The sequence below is a fragment of the Nannospalax galili genome, unplaced genomic scaffold (genome assembly GCF_000622305.1).
Source record: "Nannospalax galili isolate Female #2095 unplaced genomic scaffold, S.galili_v1.0 scaffold305, whole genome shotgun sequence".
NCBI classification, from domain to species: Eukaryota; Metazoa; Chordata; class Mammalia; order Rodentia; family Spalacidae; genus Nannospalax; species Nannospalax galili.
The window spans coordinates 1,795,231-1,816,638 of NW_008356258.1; the positions used below are offsets into that span (position 1 = coordinate 1,795,231).

At 41.0% G+C, this 21,408-nt stretch overlaps 1 protein-coding gene across 2 annotated transcripts in view; it reads left to right on the forward strand.

Annotated features, from left to right (window-relative positions):
- Positions 1-1,959: 1,959 nt before the first annotated feature.
- The window catches only part of Fam160a1 (family with sequence similarity 160 member A1), a 337,430-nt gene continuing 317,981 nt past the window's right edge, over positions 1,960-21,408 (forward strand). For both annotated transcript variants that reach the window (XM_029556760.1, XM_008854254.2), the window contains exon 1: positions 1,960-2,033. The gene's annotated coding sequence lies outside the window, so the exon portion shown is untranslated. The remainder of the gene's footprint in view (positions 2,034-21,408) is intronic.

The window sequence follows — 21,408 nt, forward strand, 5'->3', positions numbered from 1 at the left end:
CCCCTCCCCATCCATACCTCCCTTTACTGACGCACATTTTAACGCATTCTACTCATATATATATTATTTCAATATTATATATTAATTATAATATATAATTGTATATTATATATGCCTATAGAGCCTAATTTGTGCCCCCGAATGTCCTTTGGTGTGTGTCCATCTATTGGATCCTAGTTAACCTACTGAGAGTCCCATTCTAGAAACTGTCTCTGGCCCTCCCAGCAGTCATTAGTTGTCAAAAGTTCCTTGGGTTGGGGTGGGATGGAGTTTCTTACCCACTTCCCCATGTCTACGCTGGGATTTTGTCTGGTCTGAACCTGCAAGGGACTTCTGTATGCTGCCACCATTGCTGTGTGCCACTTCTTAACAGCACTTGTCAAAAGTGAATGCTGATGAATCCTGAGATACCTTGGCGGCACACAGGTATGCGAGAAAGCGTAAGTTTGCATTCTCTAAGTACTAGGGGTATAAGGAAAACTCGAAAACTAGGTACATCTGATTATCTCCCGATGCCATCCATTCAGAATGAAGGAAGGGACGTCCTCCAAAGGGGAATTTGATGAGGCGCCAGTAGGATGCTGTGGTGGAAAACCTCCACATTCGCTTTTGCAAAATGCGGTGTGGCCCCACCGTCTCTCAGGGAGCCTCACTTCAAGTTTCAGCCACACTAACCACAGGGCATGTGCCAAGAGAGCTGCTAGCCAACATTCGGATCCTCCTGAGGATTTAAAGTCCAGAAAGCTGAGCCTCGATCCAAGCACACCAGGGCAGCTCAAGCACACAAGGGCGTGGCGACCCAAGTGGAGAGGAGGCGGGGTATGCTGCTCCCTGTCCTTAGGCAAAGGTCTTTGGTCGAGGACTGGACTCTGGAAGGTCGCAAGGCACCGGGTAGAGCTCAAGGGCGGCCACCCTCCTCCTCTCATTCTCTGGAGAGTTCTGAGTTGAGGAACTTTATCTTTGTTGTAGGACTGCCCATATTAAACAGCCCTCTTTGTTTTGGGGGCGGTGACAGTTGTCAGTGAACCTGTGACACACAGGTTCCAACCCACAAACAAGGCCCCTAGGGCTAAAATTACCCTTAAAAAACCCAAACAACAAAACTGCAGCTCCTCCCTCCTTTGCTCGGACCATGGTCCCCTTTTCATTTCAGGGAGCTTGCCAGGGGAACATGCGAACATGTTTATTATTCGACTCAGCTCTGTTCGGGCTGTCCTGTCATTTTTAAAGTTCAAATCTCAGGAAAAAGAAGAGCGTCCCAGACGGAAAATCCAAGGGGATCGGGGCGTCAGAATCCGCACTCAAATCTTCCGGGTGGGAAATCTACGACGCCGGGACTCGCAGGGGCTGTCGGTCTTGCTCCGCTTGCAAAACCCAAGAAGCCGCACGTGAAAGTGCGCGGTGCGCGCGGGGAGAGAGGCGTGTCCCAAGGGCGAGGCGTCCCCCGCAGCTTCCCAACTCTGGTTTCGGTGGAAACTTTCTCTCCCAGGCTCCGCCTACTTCACCATAGAAACCAGTGCGCTCCGGAGTACGCGCGGTGGGAGTCTCAGGCGCACCTGGCGGCCAAGCGGCGAGGCGGAGGGGGCGGGGCCTGGCAGAGGGCGGGGCCTTCGAGGACGGGTCTGGGGGCGTTGGGGCGGGGCCTGTGGGGCGGGGCCCAACCTGCAGGCATGCCCGTGGGAGCGTCCCTCAGGCCCCGCCCCCGCCACCACCCCGCCAGCGTACCGAGGGCTCCACCACCCGCTGACGCACTGGAGAAAAGTTGCGCCCCGACCTCCTCTCGCCGGGTAGTCGGTCCCCGGGTCCTCAGGCGGAGCTGGAGCCGAGGCTGGAGGACATCGTGCGGACGGCGAGGCCAGCTGCCCGGGCGCCGGGCGTTCGGTGCTCGGGTGGGAGTGGCCAGCTCTGCCTGTGTCCGTGCCCTGCGCGGGCGGCGGCTCGGCGCTCCGGACCTGGCGTCCCCGGGACCGCGGCACCAACTTTCTGAGTGTCCGCAGACACCGCGCGGCAGGAGGAACCGGGGCCGCACGCAGGTGAGTGTCGGCGCCGGGAGGATGGCTTTTGTGTTAGGGTGTGAAAGAGGTGTCCCGACTGCTTGCCCCTTCCTTGCATCCCGCTGGGCGGCAGGAGCAGGTTTGGGAGAGAGAGAGAGAGCGGGGCGGCCTGCGACCGGCCCGGACGCCGTGGGCTTCTGCGCGCGACGTTACTCACGACTGACCCTGGGGAGAGCGGGCCGGCTTGTTTTGACGAGGAGGATGTCTTCAGGCTCCCCACCCCTTTCCTCGCCCCCTGGTGCCACAGCCCCTGGATCCTCAGGGAGGAGCTGGCATAGGCGATGCGATCTGGGTCCGTCGTCCTCTCCAAACTCCCTGCCAGCACCGGAGATGGAGGCGGTGCCTCTCAGCGCTTTCCTGAGAAGACTTTATTGTTGGGTGGCTGTTGCTCAATTTCACAAGTTCTCTGATGAAACTGCTTTCAGGTCGTGGTTATATTGATTTTGTGTGTGTGTTTTCCCGGACTTCAACAAAGCTCTCTTGTGAGCACCACTCCGGTGAGAGAGAGTCATAGTATCAGTTTTATTTCAAGCCTGGTTAGAAGAGGTGATGGTGGAGGCTGTTGCTGTGCTTGCTTAGGACTTTGGGAATCAAGTGAGCGGATCAGGAGCATTAGCCCAGATCTGTCCCGGCCTCCTACTCTCATCCACTCACTACCCATCCAACTGTTATCATTCCACTGGTGCTAAAATTCCACTGGTGCTAAACTTCTGGAGGGAAAGAGCCCCACACTAAAGAAAGAGGTGGAGAGAGGCAGCCCCCAGGAGGAGGAAAGGTGGGAAACAATGCCAACCAATTGTTGCGTCCCTTCCATTGGGTCTCTGCTGCTCTGGGAGGACCTTGCTATCAAATTCATCTCATTAGGAAGTCAGCTGCTCTCTGCTAATAGCCATAGCAGCCCTGATGAAATTATATAGGTCATTGAGAACTAATTCCTGCTTAATCACCTTTATCCCGTTGATTAACAAGGGAAAAGATTTCCTCTCCTTAATGTACCATGCCTGCTTGTCAGGGTCACCTGCCTGACCCGCAGTTCACTTGTGCACCTGGCACTAGATAGGACGATGTCCCTGAAACTGCCCAAACCCAGTGGACCCCAGCCAATGTCTCCATTGGAGAACTTCAGAGGTCTTTAGACAGAAATCGAGGGAGAGATTCAATTTAGTACAGCACATGGCATGGCTTTCAGTAACTTTTCAGATAATTAAAGACAGAATTCTTTTTAGCTCTAATGAATCCCTTACTTGAAACCCTCCTAACAGTTGTGTCCACTTCTGCTTTGGTATAAATTAAGTTTGGGGTCTCATTGTCATTTGTCTTACAGCTTTAGGAATAGGATTAAGTTGCCTGGGGGCAAAAGGCAGGAGAAACTGGGCTTTGCTGAAGTAGACTCAGAATGATATTGAGACATCCAGTAATTAGGCCCACCTGCAGTGTACTGCTGGACAGGTCTGTCCTCAGCCTCCCAGGTTTGGGTCAAGACTCTGCAAAGTTCTTTCTGTAATAGGAAAGTAATAGACAACGGCTATAAGCCGAGAAGCACAAGTGCCAACATAGGTAGTAAGGTGGAGCGAAATAGTAGAAACAAACAGGAGTTTCCTCAGAGAAGTCAAACTGTGATCCTGTGTTGTTTATTTATTTTTTCAGTACTGGGGGTTAAAATGAAGGCCTTATGCATGCTAGGCAAGCCCTTTCCTCCACCTTATTTTTTGAGACAGAGTCTCTTATTGAACCAACAGTGCCTTGGAATACATCCTACTGCCTCTGCCTCCGTAGCACTGGGATTACAGGTGTGCAGCTGCTGTGCCTGGTTTTTTATTGTTTTTTTTTCCACATGGGTGCTAAGGATAGAACTCAGTTCCTCATTCTTGCACAGCAACCGTCTTCCCAGCCCAGATATTATTTCTTAAAATTAATTATTAATATTAGTAATAATTTTTTGTGTGTGAGACAGAGAGACAAAGACAGAGAGACAGAAAGAGAGAGACACAGAGAGGTACATGTGTGGAGGTCAGAGGACCACTTTTGTGGAGTTAGTTCTCTCATCCCAACTTCATGTGAGTTCTGGGAATTGAACTTGGGTCACAGGCTTGCTGGACAAGTGCCTTTTCCTTCTGAGCCATCTGGGCGGACCCCAGGTCTCCCCAGGAGAACTCCTGAGGAGACAGGACATCAGGAGTGTGTATAAATCTATGTTTACATGTATGGGACCATGTGTAATATGAGTATATAACTAATATTTCTTTAACATCTTAATAGTATAGCTGTCAGATAAAATTTGTCTACTTTCTATTAAATTTAGGAGGGAAAAACTGGGAGCAGGGTAGGTAAGTAGATTCCAAATAAATTGAATAGGTTAACTTTTGGTAACATATAAAACTGAAAATACAAAACCCAAAAGTAGAAATAACTATGTGCTTTACAAATATGGGGGTATTGTAAGAAGAAATGGCTGTGAGTTGAAGGACCTTTTAAAGGATTTTTTGTGGGGGAAGAGGGAGATAAAATGTAATTCAGGGTAAGGAGGAGCCAGATAAGAGTCTGCTGGATTTGGCTATGCATTTTATAATATTCAATAACATTTTGCTCTTGTGTATAGATAATTTTTTATAAAACCTTTTGGCAAGGATAGAATCAAGGTCTGTTTTTAGATTTTAGACCTAGTAGGGACCATTGAGATTGTTTATTCTTTAATTTTCCTTGTGAGGAAACTGAGGTATAGAGTGCTACATGATTTGCCTGTCACTGTAGAGACAAATGTCTCCCTCACATCCTTCCCTACCCACCTCAAGGTAGAAAATTTTCCTATGTTAGTAAATCCTCAGTTACTTTCTAGGTATTTAGAAACATTTCTTCTTTCCAGTTTTGAAATGCTTGGATAGTGACAGGACTATGGATTTAGAGGTGGTTTTCCATGATTTCTCTTATTTCCACTGTGAAAATGCTTCAGATAGCTTTAGAGTCTGAAGAATCCATGCTTTTTGTTGTTAAATCTGTGAGTACTTTTGCTTAGAATTAGAGGCCTACAGTTTATCTGCAACGATTTAGTGTTGCTCAGTTGAATTTGATAATTATTGGAATTTGAGCCCCACTTCTATGTTAGCTGTTGCTAAGGGAGACACTAAAGCAACTTCTCTAGTATCTACAGGTGCTGCTTAATGTTTAAGTTTTAAGAGTAAAGATAGTACTGTCTTCCAGAAGAGAGGTAGAGATATTTGAGAGATGTAAAGATTTTTCTTTATGAGTAAGATTTTTCTCCAACTTGTCTTCTGTTCTAGTTTGCTTTCTGTTGCCGTGCTAAACACCATGGCCAAAAGCAACTTGGGGGAGAAAGGATTTTTCTTCTCTTACACGTTACAGCCCATCATTGAGAGAAGTCAAGGCAGAACCTACGGCAGGAACTTGAAGCAGAAATGGTGGAGGAACATTGTTTACCTGGACTGCTTCCCCTGGCTTGCTCAGCTACCTTTCTTAATATAATCCTAGGAATGGCACCTCCCACAATGGGCTGGGCCCTCCTACATCAAATAAGAAAATACCTCATAAACAAGACCACAACTAACTTGACTGAGCAATTCTTCAATTGAGGCTCTTCCCAGGTGGCTGTAGGTTTATGTCAAATTGACAGCTGATGCTAACTATAACATCTGATTTTATTACTGACAAAATGATTATGTTTCTGATTATATACATTATGCATATTATTCAAAACAAAAAGCCGGACGTTAATGAAATATAATGTTGAAAGTTAAAAAACACTGTACTCTTATGTTCTGGAAAAGCTGCTGTGAATATGTTTATTTTTCTCAACATTTTTCCTTATGGGGCTGGAGAGATGGCTCAGCAGTTAAGATCACTGGATGCTTTTGCAGAGGACCCAGGTTTGAGTCCCAGCATCCACAAGGCTACTAACAACTGTCTGTAATTCCAGCTCTAGGGGATCCGATGCCCTCTTCTGGCCTCTATGGGCATTGCATGCGTGGGTGCACTTAGATACATGCAGGCAGAACACATACACATAAAATAAATTTTATTCCTTATATAAAAACATGTTTATTGTAGTTTTAAATAACAACTAGAAGGGGATGTTAAAAAAAAGGGAATGTTAAAAAAAAGCAAAAAAAAAAAAACCCCACAAAAAACCAACTAGGGTCATACCATGCAACTTTGAACTTGAGTTTCATTCATTTACTCATTTATTTTGTTGTGTTGAGGATCCCTCAGGGCCTCCATGCATGCTAGGCAAAGGTTTATACCACTGAACTATCATCCCAGCCACTTTTTAAAAAAATCTTTAACTTGATAATGTGTTTTGAAAGTGTTCCCATGACCATGCAGATCCTCTTTATGTTTCTTTCTCTTTTTTTTTTTTTTTTTTTTTGGTCTTTTGAGACAGGGTCTCCCTGTAGCCCCAGCTGTCCTAGAACTCACTATGTAGACCAGGCTGGCCTTGAACTCACAGAGATCTGTCTGCCTGTGCGCCCGTGTTGGGATTAAAGGCGTGTGTTCTTTTTTAACTGACTATGCAGTACTATATTGAGTACTATCCTCTACTACCACTGAGTACTATACTACTACTACTATATATATAATATATATGTTATACATATTATTATATATTATATTATATATTATATATTATATATATATTAGGTCAAGGGTTATTTAAATAGCTTCCTCTTCCTGTGAATCTGGGTTGTTTTCCATCTTTTCATGAACAACTCTAGTGAGCATTCTTGGGCTAGCTCATTGTCCTCTTGTGTGCTTTCTGTAGGAAAGGTTTGTAGAGGAGCCACAGATATGAAAATGTTGATTTTCTCTGATTTTTACTTCCTCTAATAACAGTGTCTCTTCAACGTTTAGTTACATTAACACTTTCTAAATGCACAATGCTGAGGACAGCAAGTTTTCACATGTGACCAGGGTGGGCACCATGGTGAAAAGTACTGAGCTTTTAGGTGGACCTTGCTCCATTTCCTTACATTTCAGCTTCTTTGGGTTTTAGTGTTTTCTCCGAAGAGCAGGTAGTAATTGACAGCAGCTGTAGAAATGCTCTGTAGTTGTAGGATGATATACTAACTAGCTTTTAGTAAGTGTAATTTTTAAAAAATTTTCTTCAGAACATGATTCTAGAACATGCCATTAAGGAAATCAGAAAGCCCACTAGGTTTTATAGACTGCTGAGGGAATGCATTTTGGCTCCTCTCCTTGTATTGTTAAAGTTTACCTTGGTTGAAATATTGGTAATGGGTCAATTTTAAAATCTTTGGGCTTGTAGAAAGTGGTTGCTTTCTTGTGTGTGAGTAAAAATGTGAAATAATATTCTTTGTAAATTTCAGCATTCACATTCCTAGGAGGGGTAAGAAGAACATTTCAGGAATTCTTGTGGAAAAGTTTTTTTGACCATTATTAAGAATTGCTTATAGTTTCATTTAGTCCTAACTTTTCACCATTCATTAGAGGTGTGTATTTTATTCCTCAAAATGAATGTCTTCAGATTTGTGTTCCGTGGACTTTTATTTGTAGTTCATTCATCTTAGGCCAAGTTTCTTGGCAATGTATCATAGTCAATATGGAAGATCTCTATGTATACATATCCTATATCTACATGGACACATACATATGTGTCTCTAGATATACTAGTCTATGTTACACATATATGCATATATATACTCATGCATGTAGTGAAGTTTTACTTTTAAAATGTGATCTTTAGCAGGTCATTTCACAGAAAACTTTTTGTGCTCACAAACTGAGGAATAATATCTGTATATTTGTCAACAAACCATTTCTTGATCTCTCTCTCTCTCTCTCTCTCTCTCTCTCTCTTTCGAGACAAGGCTTCATGTGTAGCCCAGGCTAGACTCAAACTTGCTTTGTAGCTGAGGCTGGCCTTGAACTCCTGAGTCTCCTGTATTCATCTCCTGAGCTCTAGGATTACAGGTTTGACCACCATGGCTGGCTTTGATTTGTGTGTGTGTGTGTGTGTGTGTGTGTGTGTACAGGCCAGAGCACAACCTTGGGTGTCATCTTTAGGAATGCCATCTACCTCCTTTGATAAAAGGGTGTCTCATTGACCTGAAACTCACAGGCTGGCCAGTGAGCCCCAGGGATGCTCCTGCCTCCCAGGTGTTGGGATTACAAGTGTGTGCTGTCACACTGCATTTTATTGTGTGTTCTGGGCATTGGACTCATGTCCTTAAGCGTAGAAGCATTTTACTACTGAACCATCTTCTCAGCCTGTGGCTTTTTTGTATGAAAAGTTTTCTTAATAAAATAAGTTCTTAAGACATTGGATTTTATGATTTGTAAGTCCTCATTTTGATCCTTTTTTGATGGGAAAAAGCAACATGTCTAATTTGTTATTTTTGGTTGTTCTATAACAGTTTCTAACATGCTGAATATTTTAAGCCTCTCTATATGTGTTACAAAATATTTGCACTTTTATCTTATTTTATGCATGTTTTAGTACGTAGAAATCTGACAACAACATTTTTATTGACCTTGATTTGTTTGAGGAAACATCAGAGTATTTGATATTTACCTACTGGTTGTATTAAAGACTCTAGTAATCCGGCACTGAGGAGTCTAGGGCAAGAGGATTGCTGTTAAGTTTGAACTCAGCCAGCCTGGGCAACACACTGAGTTCTAGGCTAACCTGCACCACAGTGTGATGCCTTATCTCAACCCTCCCCACCTCCCAAACCACAAAACTAAAACCAAAACCAAAACTTAATAGCTAATGCTCATTTCCTATCAGCTTGGTGAGTTTAACTTCTGAATTTCCTCCTTGTACTTCTCGGACATTCGACTTCTTAGGACTTGGCAAGCCCTGCTTGCAAAGTACACCCTGGAGTTGCTGTAGATAGTAAGAACCGGCTTGTAACACTTGAGAAATGGTTGAGTTGTCCCTTCTGGTTTTTTTTTTTTTTTTTTTTCCTTCTTAAAGTGATCCTGCCTTTTGACTATGTTTTAGAATTGCACTGTCACTGAGTAGTGGCCATTCCTTCACGCTGAATCATAAAATGATTACATTTGGCAGTGTTTGCTGACTAAGCTTCTGTCATGCCAAGAGTCAGCTCTCACCTTGCTCTCTTCCCTGTGGAGTTAATTCCCAAATTTGCATCTTTATTGCTGACCTTTGGAATCCTAGGCTTTCTTTTCGGATTTCTTCCTTATAGGTGTACATGTAGATACTGACATCCAATTAAACTATAGGGAAATGAGACTGGTGTTTCATACCTGTAATCCCAGCATTTGGGAGACAGGTCAAGGTCAGTCTGGCTACATGGCAAGACCCTATCTGAAAATAAATACAATGCAATACAATGCAGTGCAACAAAGAACAATATAATAACTCCACATCTTAATCTCTTAGCAGAGTTCTTTATATTGAATAGAATCCTAAAGGTGTTTGATGTTGCTATTCTGCCTCTTATTGTGTAATTATAATAGTTTTCCTTTTGTTTCTCTTTTGCTTTTCTTCTTCTCATCCATTTCAATATCAGTCAGTTTGATTCCATGACTTTACTATGCTTTCAAACATGTTACCAACTATGGTCCTTATTACCAACTGGGTATTGACTCAGTTTAAGGTGTGAAGGTTTATTTTATGTGTCAACTTGCTTAAGCAACAAGTTGTGCAGATACTCATTCTGGGTGTGTCTATGAGAGTGTTTCTGGATAAGATTCAGTTTGGAGTTGGTGGAATTAGTAATTGGGATTGTTTTCCCCAATGTGGGTAGGTCTCATTCACTTGGTTGAAGGTCTCAATAGGATAGAAAGGTTAGGGAAGCATGGACTTGCTCCTTCTCAACTCTAGTGATTACCAGAGTTTCTTCCCTCCCTGCCTCTTTGAGCTGGGATTTTGGTGTTCTGCTTTAGGATTCAGACTCAAATGGGAACTTACATCATTAGTTTTCTTGGACTCCAGCTTACCAACTGCAGATCTTGGGACATCTTCCATTTATCAGTTCCTTTTAATAACTTTATATTCTCATTTCATATTCTCTCTTTCTCGTTCTCTCTCTGTCTCTCTGTCTCTGTCTCTTTCTCTCTCTGTCTCTGTCTCTCTCTCTGTCTCTGTCTCTCTCTCTGTCTCTGTCTCTGTCTCTCTTGTTCTCTCTCTTTGTCTCTTTCCTGTCTCTGTCTCTATCTCTCTATCTCTCTCTCTCCCTCCCTGTCTGTCTCCTTCTCCCTCTCCCTCTCCTTTTCCTTCTCTTTCCCCCTCCTACTGTCTGTGTTTCTTTTAAGAACCCTAACTGACAGGAGCCTCTGTGACCTGATGCCCTGTGCAGATGCTGTGCTTGGCTGCTGTGTTGGTCTCTTCCTCATTCCTGAACCCACCCTACCTCTTCCTCCACCCCCACCCCATTGGGATCAGTCTTTCCTCTTTCCAGTTATTTTAGGAATGTGCATTCTTAAAAGCTAGTTCAGAGCTCCTGTTCTCCCTTCATTCTTTCTTGGCTGTCTTTTCCTATAGCAATATCCTGGCATCTGAATCCTCTACTGATGTTTTAGGAACTTGGTCATTTAATGACTTCTAGTGTTATCTTTCAAACATTTGTCCTTCCCAGCTACAGTATAAACTTTTTAGGACAGAAACCAAGTTATATACTCACAAATCCTTCACTATTCTGGTCTTGTCTTTCTTTCATTTAGTAGATGGTCAGTGTATGTTTATTTATTGCTATGTTTTTTTAAAAAAATTATTTATTTTTATTTCATTTAAAAATATTTTATTTATTATTTTTATTTTATGTGTATGCATGTATTGCCTGCATGTAGGTGAATGCACCCATGTTGTGCAATGCCCGTGGAGGCCAGAAGAGGCTGTTGGATCCCCTGGAACTGGAGTTATATTTGGACAGTTGTTAGCTGCATGTGGGTGCTGTGATTCAAACCTGGGTCTTCTGCAAGAACAGCCAGGGTTCTTAACCACTGAGCCATCTGTCCAGCCCCATTATTGCTGTTTTTAAAGCACTAAGATCTACTGAGGGAAGGAAAGGCAAATGAAGGGCTTGCATGCCTCCACTCCCCCTCCGTCTTGAGCGCATGGCAGAAATGTCTAATTCATTTTCCAAGGGACCCAACACTTTCTCTATGCAGTGCTCAAGGGAATGACTGCCAGTTCTTTGAAGTTGTTTCTAGAAATGAAACTTAGATATCATCCTTGACTTACAGCCAATTTTTTTTTTAAGGAAAAAATGTTGAGTTATATTTAAAGTCCTACCAAGGTGGTGAGAAATGGCTCAATGGTTAAGAGCACTTACTGCTCTTACAGGGGACCCCAGGTTTGTTCCCAGCACCCATGTCAGGTGGTTAACAAAGACCTGTAACTCCAGCTCTGGGGTGGTGGAGGGGGCAGGGGATCTGACACCTCTGGCTTCCATGGGCACTGGTACTCTGTGTCTAAGTTTTTTTCTATCTTCTTAAATATGCTAGACAGCCCTTTGAGTCAGTAATTTTGAACAAAGGTGAAGAAAAAGGGAAAGTGAATTTTAAGATTGGTTGTCAAATTTTATGCCAGTTTCATTCAAGTGTGCTGTTATTTTTCCTGCAGTGCTCTGTTGTTTTGGAGAAACACCATTGAAATCTGATCTCATTCTCACCTTTGGTGGGTCTTTAAGTTCAAACTATTGCAAAACCTCTGCATTTTTCATCTCCAGTAGTTTGTTCTCTTGTACTCATTTTTAAACATCTTATAGCTTTCTCTTTTGTTTATTGACTCTCTCCAAATAAGAATATAAATCTCTGCCCTCTATGAAGGGCAGACATCACTGGCTATGTTAGCTTTGGCTAACTTGGCTTTATATAGTCATAGACTGGTGCCCAACACACAGAAAATGTTTGTTAGTTGAATGGGAGATTTGCTAACCTGGGGCCTTTCCCTCTGCACCTCTGTTGCATCCTCTGGAAACTCTCTTTTTCTTCTTGTTGCTAAAAACCCTTGTTATGATTTGAATGTGAAATGTCCTTAGAGACTCGGGTGTTGAAATGTTGACCTCCAGCTCGTGTCTATTTTGAGAGGTGGTAGAAACTTTAGGAGGTAGGATCTACCTGAGGAAGTAGGTCATTTAGGGGTGTTCCTTTGAAGGTTATAGCTGGCTCTTGGCCCCTTCCTGTTTCAGTTTTAGCATTAGGGGAAGAAGCTCCCCATCAGCTCTTGCTACCATTGTGTTTTGCCCAAGTGCATGGGCCAACTGACCATGGACCAACTTGCCATACACTGAAACATCTGAAACCATGAACTGAAATAAATTCTTCCTCCCCCGAGTGTTTGTGTCACTGTGATGAGAAAAACTAGCACGTTCTGTGTAGACTTAGTTTTTTTTTTTTTTTTTTTTTTTTCCCAAATCCTACAACTTCTTCCCAGGTCTTTATTATCTTAGTAATAGACACACTAGGAACAGAAGTAATTTATATTTTCCTGGAATAGTAGTTTACACAGCACTGTCATATACATGATCTTATCTGAGATACTATATTGAGTCTGCAACAGTGAAGATATTCTTTGTAGTGTTTGCCTTCCATCAGAGTCTGCAAATTAACAGAATCTTTTGCCACCTGGAATCCATCCATTTTTTAGTCTGTACCATACCTGGGGTCTACTGTTATCAAATTATGTAGGAATATGTAGTCTCCTGAAAAGTGCAATGTATGGCATTGCCTGATGGCAATAATGTCCTCAAATGAAGTGATGAAAATGAGGAAGGAAGGAAAAAAGAGCAGACCACCAATACTCACGGATACTTTTTAATGGAAGGGCTTAAACTAGATACCAAGAAGCCATTGTTGCCCAAATTTCATTTGTTACCAGGAGCTCTCTGTAGGTCTACCCAGCAGGAATCAGAACTACAAGCATAAAATGAGAAGGCTGTGCTGAAGGATGAAATTGAATGGATGAGAGCCAGTGACTCTCCGGTTCTTTGCCAATAAATTGCCACCCCTGACTTCCTAGCCCTTCTCCTTGATAAGCTATGAAGACGAAGCTGTTTCCTTCCTAAAGACTTTCTATACTTGCCTCCAAGCCATGGGAGTGCTCAATAATGATTAGTGTGTAATGATGACACAGGGATATTCCTCTGAGCAATTGGAGAGCTGTAGGCATGTCACACATTGACAGGTGCTCACAAATCTCTTTTTTCTGTTTTGAAATATCACTGCCAGGGGGGTTGTATACAACTTGTTCTGACAGAGTGGTCTTAAATATTCATTCCTTTTACCCATTACTTTAAAGGAAATGCCAGCGTTTAGTCTTCAGGGTGCCAGCAGCAATTTTGGAGAAATTGTTTTACAACTTTTTCAATAGACTTATTTTCATATAGCTCATTTATTTGTACATTCATTTATTAATATTTTAATAATGGAAGAACATATACTTTGGGGTCAGTTGAGATTGAGGTACTAAATGGTGGTCATTGGCCAATTATACCTTCTGGTAAGTTAATTAGCAAAGATTAGTTTTGGGTGGCTGGAGAGATGGCTCAGCAGATGAGAACACTAACTGTTCTTGCAGAAGACCCGGGTTTGAATCCCAGCACCCACATGGCAGCTAACAACTGTCCATAACTCCAGTTCCAGGGGATCCGACAGTCTCTTCTGTCCTCCGCGGGCATTGCACAACATGGGTGTACTTACCTACATGTAGGCAATACATGCATACAAATAAAATAATAAAAAAATGAAGTATTTTTAAAAAGACTAGTTTTGTGTGAGCATAATGGAAAAAGGATGCAATTTGAATGCAAATACAATTCAAATCTGTGATTTATTCATTAGTAAATGTGTGATCTATTTAAAAAATTAGCAAATGTATATATTAATTAGTAAATGGAAAAATTGTTTCCTTTTGATGAACCTTAGCCCTCGCATCTAAGTAATGGAGAATCATCTATAAAATGTGGTGGCACATACCTGTAATTCTAGTTATTTGGGATGCTGAGGCAGGAAGATCATCAGTTTGTCAGCTTGGGCAGCATTTGAGATCTTGTGTTTTATGTCACACCACACACACACACACACACACACACAACCACAAAACTACTTTTGGGGGAGAGATTTGTAGCTCTGGTCAAATGCTTGCCTAGCATGGGTAAAGTAGAGTTTAAACACCAGCACCACAAAAAGAAAGAAAAAGAGAGGAGATTAGGGAGTTTCTGTGAGGGTTAAATAACATAGCACATGTGAAGTGCTTAGTAGTGGAAGAATAATAAGTACAGGCTCTTGTTATTTACATGCTGAGATTCTTCCAAGGACTGTGAGGGATGCTCAAGAGGTTTGTAAGCTATATGTCTGCCAGGCCACAAAAGATGGTGACAGATACATGTGTAACACAGACAGTAAGACAGTAGGTAGTGAAGTATTTGTACAGAAGGAAACTGGAAAGGTGGTCATAGTCTTCAAGACTCATAGTGGGGTTGTATTAGGATTCCTGTCATCTCAAATTATAGAAGGGGAGTTATATTGGTTCACATGGCTGCTCTGTGGGAGAAGTGCAGTGGGTTCCAGGAAAGCCCACACTGGAACAGTCCTACACTACCTGTAGTCTATGTCCCATATCTCTGCATTTCTCTGCATCCATTTTCTCCGCGTGGCTCAGGATGTGGCTGCATCAAGTCAAGATCACTTACAAAGAGGACCTGACCTTCTAAGTTCTCAGTCATCCCAGGAATGGTTCTGGTTGGCTTTGTTCTATTCTAGAGAAATTTGCAGACCTTTTGCAAATACTAGCTGGGCAAGGGAAGAGGAATAGTTTTTAAAAGATGGATTGTATCATCTAGGAGTACAGAGGGGTGCTGGACAGCAAAATCCAGAGGCCTGTTTACTCCTGAGGGGGAAGAACTGAGCTTGAGTTGTTTGCAGGGAGAGGGTAGGCATGCAGAACAGTAAGCAAAGGCACAAAAGGAGAAGTTGGCTTGTGTCTGTGAAGCAGAATGAGGTGGACTCAGGGTGGATGATTTGATAGGTCAAAAAACCAGAAACTGACATCAGATCATTGTAGTCACCTTGGATCCCAGCATTTATTGTTTAAAATAGGTTTCATATTGTAGGCAAGTTATTTGAATTGGTAACCAGAGGACCATATCAAATGCATGTTGAGAAGTTCTCACTGACTGTAGAGGAGGTGGGCTTTGTAGTCCAGTGACAGATATCCATGCTGATCTGTCTTAGCTGATGAGTAATATGCAGCTCTAAGCCAGATATTTCCTTACTTCTCCTGTAAACAAACAAACAAGTGTCCAAAAGTCCAAGCAACAGTAAAAACCCATCTGAGTATGGTGGCTTATGCCTATAATACCAACATTTTGGAGGCTGAGGCAAGAGGATTACCATGAATCATAGACCAGTCTGGGCTACAGAGTGAGACCCTGTCTCAAAAATTTACAAATAGGCCAGGCATGGTGGCACACACCCTTAATCCCAGCACTCGGGAGGCAGAAGCAGGCGGATCTCTGTGAGTTCAAGACCAGCCTGGTCTACATAATGAGTTCCAGGTCAGCTGGGGCTACAGGGAGACCCTGTCTCAAAAAGACCAAAAAAAAAAAAATCACAAATTGGCACACAAACCAAAACCCAAGCCAAAAAAACAAAGGAACAAAGGAAGACCTTACAACACTGTTTCAGAGTAACCAAAAAGATGAGTCAGACAAAGTATTGCTTTTAGATAAATTCTAACTAATAAATGTAGAATGAAAGGTAGAAACAAAACATTACCACTTTGCTATCCTAATGAAATAGAACATCTAGAAATGACTGTCAGTGGATGCTAAAATTATTGAACCCAATGATTCAATGTCTTGCAACTCCCTCCCTCCTTAGCTAAGGAAAATGATTAGATCAATGGCTCATGGAGAACTTTATAAGTGATCAATCAGGCCAAAAGCCTTGGATGACACTGATCCATCTTGCCATTACAAAAAGAGAAAGAAGTGAACATGACATGCCTCCTGATTTAATAGGAAATTAGAATCATCTATGAAGTTTCTTGCCCAAAGGCTCAATGATCAATGATTCTGATCAAGACTTTAGAGTCAACTTCTGTTTTTTTAAGAACAAGAAAAAAAAGAGGACCATGTTAAGCAATCAGTGAAGATTTAATCAGCCAAATACAGAATGTGGACATCTCTATTGGACGTACTAGTCAGCTTGTTTAATAAGTGACAGGAAAAGCAAAGAGGAAAGAGGATAGAGTACTAGGTAAGACACAGAGCAACTATGTTTGGATCGTGATTTCAACAGATTAACTATGAGGTCATAAATATAAAATTATAAAGCAATCTGTAAAATCTAAGTCCTACTGGATATTAGATAAAAGAGAGGATTATTTTTTGTTCAGAGAATGATGATAATAGTATTATGAAATGGAATTTTTAAAACTTATCTTTATTTTGATGGGCGTTGTAAATTGAACATTTGCTTTAGAACATTCCAGTAAGGGCAAGGAGCACGAGTGGAAGAACATAGGGGTCTGAGTCAGGATGGCAACACATTGCTGGCTTGGGAGCCTAGGGGATGATCCTTGATTGTGTTATTATCTGTAATTTGTGTGCATTTGGAAGTTTTCATAATAAAAAGTAAAAAGACAACAAACAAAGATAAAGGCCCCAAAACCTAGATTTTTTTTTTAGTCAACAATTTTGCTCAAATTGTAGGAAAAAAATGCCACATTAATCCTGATAAATAGAAACCTCAATTTTTTCCTATTTATAAAAACCATGTATGTGAATTCTAATATCTTTGTTAATCCTTCAAGTTCTCTGTAACATTTTGGAAATATTTCCTTGTGCTTCTCAAGAGAAGTAAAGGATTAATGAAAATCCTTTCACTTGGAATTCAGAAATTATAAAATGTCCTGGGGTTTAGATAATCCTTCTTTTTATTTGTTAGCAGTGGTGAGTGTACAGGTTCCATGGTTATACTCGAACTCTTGGCCAAAGACCTCCTCATGACATCTCTGTCCAGCAGATGAAATTGTGAAAAGGTGAACTTACAAATTAGAAGGTAGAGGGTACATTTGTTATTGATGTACAGCAGCAGTAAGACCCCAGTTCCCTTTGCTTTGTATAAGTATGCATGTTATAAGAAAAATGTTTTGAGATATCCTAAGTTCAATTATAAGGGCTAAAGAATGAGGAGGAAAAGGGATAAGGGACATCAGTCAGCCAACATTGTGGGGCCATTTCTGAGCATATGTTGAGACCCTCACTTCAATTCCAGCTCAGTGGAGCACTAGGTCCCACTGCACCCTGTTCTTATCTAAACTGTCCACATTGTTAACTTCATCCAATCAAAAGCAGCAGTACTTCTTCTTAAGAATTGTTCCCAAATACCACCCCACCATCCCTTTGAACTCCTTTCTAGTTCTTTTAAAAATGTATACAAAGTTGTTGGAAGCTACAATTACCCTGTGTTGCCATAGAACTCTACTTATTCTTCCTATCCTATCTGACTGTTTTGGTGCCCACATATGTCCCTCTGTCCTTGCCCCCCACCTGCCTTTCCTAGCCTCAAGTAATCACCATTCTTCTGTCTTCCATGAGATCAACCTTTTATTGCTTCCCCATATGAGTGAGAACATGTGACATTTATCATCCGAGAATCAGTTTTCAGTTCTAGACTTGGACAGCTTATCATTCTTTATTCCATAAAGCAGAATGAATTTGATGGTCCAAGGAAGGGGTATTGGTTTTATAGATGGAAAAGGACTAAAAGAAAACAGAAAATAAAGAAGTAGATTGCTCATTTCAAAGTCTCCATAAAGCAGAGACAGAGCAAGCAATTGGAAAACAACGAGTGAGTGAGTCAGCATCAGGTTATTTCTTTTGTCTAAGGACGAAAACAGAAGGAACTTCATCATTACACCATTTGAAAATTTGGGAAATTTGGTTGTTAACCTTGAATCCTGTTTTTTTGGACGGTTAGATCAACAGTATTGGCTCAGCTTGGTGGTGGACTCCAGTGTGAGTGACACTGTTTTAATTTTTACCTTAGTCTGTTCAGGAGTTTAGTTCAAAATAATGACTTCCTATAATTTTTATTTAACAATTACTGACATGATAACATTGCAGGCTAGACTTACATTATAGTGTAGCCAGATTTATGAAAAAGCTGTATTTTCTGGATGGTGTAAAGTGGAGGTGGCATATCAAAAGACTATAGAGATAAGAATGATTTTTTTTCCTGTGCACCAAAAAGTGAGCTAACTCCTTGTAGGCTTCATGGGTGTTCTAGTTGTTTACTAAATGGTTTATTATGAAACTTGATGGTGATTATTAAATTTCAGCTATCCTATCCTTTCAAAGTTGTAAAATTACCCAATTATTTACCCTATAATATAAAAGAAATGATATATGGAAATTAGAGAATGATTTGTATTTCACTTGACATATAGTATCATGGTAATTTGTTCTGTATTTAAAAATTTATTTTTTTTATGGGTATGAGTGTTTTGCCTGCATATATGTACGTGCATCAACGTTGTGTCATATCCCCTGGAATTGGAGTTAGGGATAGTTGTTAGCTGCCATGTGGGTGCTGAGAACCGAACACAGGTCCTCTGCAAGAGCAGTCAGGGCTCTTAACCACTGAACCATCTCTCTAGCCACTGTTCTTTACTTTTAAATAAATGCTTTTTGTGCAAGGATGAAATATTTGTTCAGTAATATTTCTGAAGGTGTACATTGTTTTATTTCCAAAGTGTAGTATAATTACTGTAGGATTACTAATCTCAGGATTACACCTGTTTACATAAAATGAGATGCTTCCTAAGTTTTGGGGTTTATGTTTGATGCTTTTTCTTTAGTATCTAAAATGTGCCATAGAAATACCATAAATATGATGCAAAAAGTTGATTGAAAAGCAAGTTAACATTTGCATGATTTTCCCCCAATTTTCCAATGATTCATATTCTTAGGCAAGATCAAAGTATTAGCTTAAAGTAAATATTGAACACAGAGAATTCTGTACCAAGTTTTTAAAAACCAATTTCATATGCTTAGTACCTCTTGAACCCATTCATTTCTGTTTGTCTTTACTGATTTCTTCTGGGTTGTTATGCTAGCCTCTTCACTGGTCACTTCCCATTGGTTCTCCATCTTTAATGGTTGACCAAGCTGTCACTGTAGATTTCACAATGTCCTTCTCCCTCCCCATCCTTCTTCCCATTTGAGTGTGTTTGAAGAGCCTTATCACTTAATGTGTGCAGTGTGTAAGGCTCCATGATTTTCTCTCCAGCATCATCTTGTATCACTCTGTCAGTAACTCTCAATACTTAAGGACTGCTGTCTTTTTTTCAGCCCTTTCAATGTGTCATACTGAGCCATAGCACATGCTGTTCTCTCTCCTTGGAGTCCCGTTCTTCCTCTGCCATACTACCAGTACATGTCTTCTTTTGAAGCCCGTTTGTCTAGTTAACTCCTATTTAGCTTCAGCTCAACTTTATTTCCTTATACTATAATGGTTGGGTCTCACTATTTTAGGCTTTTGTATCACTGTATGTCATTTTTGACTGCTACTGGATTTACTGGCTGTAACTTATATGCTTATGTAAATTGGCTTTGTACCAGACTATAAACTTCATGAGGGTAGATAGTGGGTCTATTTTTGCTCAATATTTTTATATCCTTAGCACTTAGCACAGTATCTAGCACATATTAGATATATAATAAATCCTTGTTTCATGAATGCATAATATGAAAGAATGAATTGGATATGGCTTTATCCAGTTGATTACATATACACATGGTGCTAGTCAAAGTTATAAAAAGTGAAATGGATCTTCAAGGAAATCATGAGGTTGCCTGCTCATTCCACACTGCAGTTCTTAGAAGGAAATTTTGGAACAGTTCTGAACAATGGTCTTGTGATGGTTTGAATGAAAATGTCCCCCACAGGCTCTAAGTATTTGGACACTTTGTCCCCAGATGATGGCACTGTTTTGGGAGGTTTTAGAAGGTGTGGCTCTCCTGGAGGAAGCACATTACTGGGGGTGGGCTTAGAGAGTTCTTAAGCCTTTCCAGATCTCCAGTTGCTCTCTTGCTTCCTGTGCCTGCCTGATGATATGAGAGCTTAGCTTCTGGTGCTCCTGCTCCAGCCACATCCAGCCACTGTGCCTCCCTGCCATGATGGACTGTGATTCCCCTGGAACCATATGCTCTAATAAATTCTTCCTTCTATAAGTTGCTTTGGACAGTGTTTCTATCACAGCAACAGAAAAGTGACTAATACAGGTCTTTAGAAGTATGGTCATCCTTTGGTATTTGTGTGTGTGTGTGTGGTCTGCCTAGAACCCCTCCAAGATACCCAAATCTGCAAATGCTCAATCCTTCATATGAAATGGCATAGTAATTGCATGCAACTATTTCATACATTGCTATGTATGTTAATTCATCTCTATTATTTGTCTAATACACTGTAAATAACTATATAAGTAGTTGTATTGTTCAGGGGGAAGAAAGTCCATATACATTCAGGATTTTTTTCAAGTCCTTCAATCTGTAGTTAGTTGTTTCAAAGCCTGCAGACACAGAGTACCACCTAGTTTACAAGCTACTTAAGAAAATCACGTATGCTTTTGATAACAAATAATACCCAGCTTGGAGAGTCTCTTTATTTCTAAAAAGTACTTTTAGCCTACAGATAACAAATTCTACTTTGAAAGAACTAAATTTGCCACAGTTGAAAATTTTAGAAGAATGTTTAATGCATGAAGAGAGTCTTAAAGGAGTTATTCCTAAAATGTTTTGAGCATTGGTGGGCATTTTTGTCATCAGATGTAGTCTTTGAAGAGATTAATACTCCTGTGGACATGGTTTTTATTTTTTGTTTGTTTGTTTGTTTCTGCTCAAATCTTTCACAAAGTCATTTTTCTTGCAGAAGGAAATTTCAAGATTTGCTTCTGACCGTAAGGTAGAGGGATGTGTTTTACTTTAAGTTATTTACTTCATCTTGATGCTTTCTGCTGTTCATGGGTAAAACAAATCTTGCAGAATTTTTTTTTAACCAGAAAGGAATGTCATAGGGAATCAAGTTAATTATGAAGTGCTTTAAATCCCTCAGATGTTGAATTCTATGTTTAGGAAAATTCTCGTAGTGTGAAGGATCACAGAACTTAGACCACATTCCTTAGTTGAAAAGAATCAGGGATTTTTGCCAAGTTCTGTTAATCAGGATTATTTGTTCAATATTTCTATTGACTTAGCTATGAGCACTTCCCCTATTTTGTGCTAGGCACTGCCCTTTTACCATCTGAGTTTTTGAACCACCTTTGTTCATACTGTGTTCTTTTCTCCAGTCACTTAAATCAGTGTTGCTTTTTAAACAGGAGTAACTGAGTTTAAAATAGCACAGTTTG